Below are 3,020 nucleotides of genomic sequence, written 5' to 3'. Positions count from 1 at the left end.
CTTTCAGAATTTTCCATAGTTTATTGGGATCCACACAGTCAAAGGCTTTGGCATAGTCAATAAAGCAGAAATAGATGTTTTTCTGGAACTTTCTTGCTTTTTCCATGATCCAGCAGATGTTGGTAATTTGATCTCTGGTTCCTCTGCCTTTTCTAAAACCAGCTTGAACATCAGAAGTTCACAGTTCACATATTGCTGAAGCCTGGCTTGGAGAATTTTGGGCATTACTTGACTAGCGTGTGAGATGAGTGCAATTGTGTGGTAGTTTGAGCATTCTTTGGCATTGCCTTTCTTTGGGATTAGAATGAAAACTAACCTTTTCCAGTCCTGTGGCCACTGCTGAGTTTTCCAAATGTGCTGGCATATTGAGTGCAGCACTATCACAGCGTCATCTTTCAGGATTTGAAATAGCCCAACTGGAATTCCATCACCTCCACTAGCTTTGTTCATAGTGATGCTTTCTAAGACCCACTTGACTTCACATTCCAGGATGTCTGGCTCTAGGTGAGTGATCACACCATCATGATTATCTGGGTTGTGAAGATCTTTTTTGTAGAGTTCTTCTGTGTATTCTTGCCATCTCTTCTTAATATCTTCTGCTTCTGTTAGGTCCATACCATTTCTGTCCTTTATCGAGCCCATCTTTGCATGAAAATTTCCCTTGGTATCTCTAATTTTCTTGTAGAGATCTCTAGTCTTTCCCATTTTGTTGTTTTCCTCTATTTCTTTGCATTGATCGCTGAGGAAGGCTTTCTTATCTCTCCTTGCTATTCTTTGGAACTCTGCATTCAGATGCTTATATCTTTCCTTTTCTCCTTTGCTTTTTGCTTCTCTTCTTTTCACAGCTATTTGTAAGGCCTCCCCAGACAGCCATTTTGCTTTTTTGGATTTCTTTTCCATGGGGATGGTCTTGATCCCTGTCTCCTGTACAATGTCATGAACTTCTGTCCATAGTTCATCAGGCACTCTATCAGATCTAGTCCCTTTAATCTATTTCTCACTTCCACTGTATAATCATAAGGGATTTGATTTAGGGCATACCTGAATGGTCTAGTGGTTTCCCCTGTTTTCTTCAATTTAAGTCTGAATTTGGCAATAAGGAGTTCATGATCTGAGCCACAGTCAGCTCCTGGTCTTGTTTTTGGTGACGGTATAGAGCTTCTCCATCTTTGGCTTCAAAGAATATAATCAATCTGATTTCAGTGTTGACCATCTGGTAACGTCCATGTGTAGAGTCTTCTCTTGTGTTGTTGGAAGAGGGTGTTTGCTATGAACAGTGCGTTCTCTTGGCAAAACTCTATTAGCCTTTGCCCTGCTTCATTCTATATTCCAAGGCCAAATTTGCCTGTTACTCCAGGTGTTTCTTGACTTCCTACTTTTGCATTCCAGTCCCCTATAATGTAAAGGACATCTTTTTGGTGTGTTAGTTCTAAAAGGTCTTGTAGGCCTTCATAAAACCGTTCAACTTCAGCTTCTTCAGCATTACTGGTTGGGGCATAGGCTTGGATTACTGTGATATTGAATGGTTTGCCTTGGGAACAAACAGAGATCATTCTGTTGTTTTTGAGATTGTATCCAAGTACTGCATTTGGGAATCTTTTGTTGACCATGATGGCTACTCCATTTCTTCTGAGGGATTCCTGCCCACAGTAGTAGATATAATGGTCATCTGAGTTAAATTCAGCCATTCCAGTCCATTTTAGTTCGCTGATTCCTAGAATGTCAACATTCAATCTTGCCATCTCCTCTTTGACCACTTCCAATTTGCCTTGATTCATGGATCTGACATTCCAGGGTCCTATGCAATATTGCTCTTTACAGCATCAGACCTTGCCTCTATACCAGTCACATCCACGGCTGGGTATTGTTCTTGCTTTGGCTCCATCCCTTCATTCTTACTGGAGTTATTTCTCCACTGATATCCAGTAGCATATTGGGCACCTACGGACCTGGGGAGTTCCTCTTTCAGTATCCTATCATTTTGCCTTTTCATACTGTTCATGGGGTTCTCGAGGCAAGAATACCGAAGTGGTTTGCCATTCCCTTCTCCAGTGGAGCACATTCTGTCAGAAGTGAGCTTAGTTGCCCCCAGATCAGCAAAGGACTATGCCTTTCTGCTCTAACTCCTTATCCTGTTCCAATCTAGGTGGTAATTGTTTCTCTCCCTCCGCCGGCTTTCTCTCTGCTTGACAAGCACTTCTTGTCAATACCTTTTGTTTTACAGATAATGATCATGAGAACAACAATCGTTCTCTCTTGTACGGTGCCTTCTCCTTTTCAGATCACGTCCTCTGCCTTGCTCTTCTTTTTCTCCTCAATCAACCGGATGAGTAAGCAGGGGGGTGCCACATGTCCTTCCCATTTTACAGACCAGGATGTGACATTCACACAGACTCGTGCTGTTCTAAGGTCACACAACTGGGAACTGGCAGAACCAGAACTAGACTTCAAGGCCTTACCTTCAGACCCTTGGTGTTCTCGCTGTTGCAGATGATTTCCTGTGGATGAGCGACAGGTCTGGAAGCACAGAGCTGGAAATGAGCAAGCTCTACGATGCCCAGCACTTCCCAGGCTGCAAAGAATCCACCTGCTACTGCAGGAGACAGGGGTTCGACCCTAAGGCCAGGAAGATCCCCTGGAGTAGGAAAGGGCAACCCAGTGTTCTGCTTTCTTTTTTAATCTATGTGTCTAGGGCATGAACCAGGCATGAGTACAGAGCAAAAGCCAAGCTGGGATAAACAAGGAGGTGTTTTGTCCCTCACTGACATGAGACAGGCACCATCAATCAGGTGCCACTCTACCCAGGTCAGGGACAACAACCCAATATTCTTGCCTGGAAAATTCCATGGACAGGGGAGCCTGGCAGGCTATAGTCCACGGGGTCACAAAAGCGCTGGAGTGAGGCCACACACCATAAGGTGGTGAATGGCAGCAGGGGCTACTGTGGCCAAGAGAAAGCCAGTATGTCAGGCTTAAAACAGATCCAAGAAATGACAGTTTCAATGGTCAAGAAGTATAGC

The 3,020-nt window shown here is 43.8% G+C and overlaps 1 non-coding gene across 1 annotated transcript; it reads right to left on the bottom strand.

Moving 5' to 3' along the window:
* Nucleotides 1-2,680: 2,680 nt before the first annotated feature.
* On the bottom strand, nt 2,681-2,815 carry LOC128061898 (small nucleolar RNA SNORA48). The gene has a single exon (XR_008200753.1). It is a non-coding gene; the product is annotated as a small nucleolar RNA SNORA48 (small nucleolar RNA).
* Nucleotides 2,816-3,020: the final 205 nt, after the last annotated feature.

This window comes from Budorcas taxicolor, chromosome 16, assembly GCF_023091745.1.
Source record: "Budorcas taxicolor isolate Tak-1 chromosome 16, Takin1.1, whole genome shotgun sequence".
NCBI classification, from domain to species: Eukaryota; Metazoa; Chordata; class Mammalia; order Artiodactyla; family Bovidae; genus Budorcas; species Budorcas taxicolor.
This window is presented reverse-complemented; position numbering and strand designations above follow the sequence as displayed.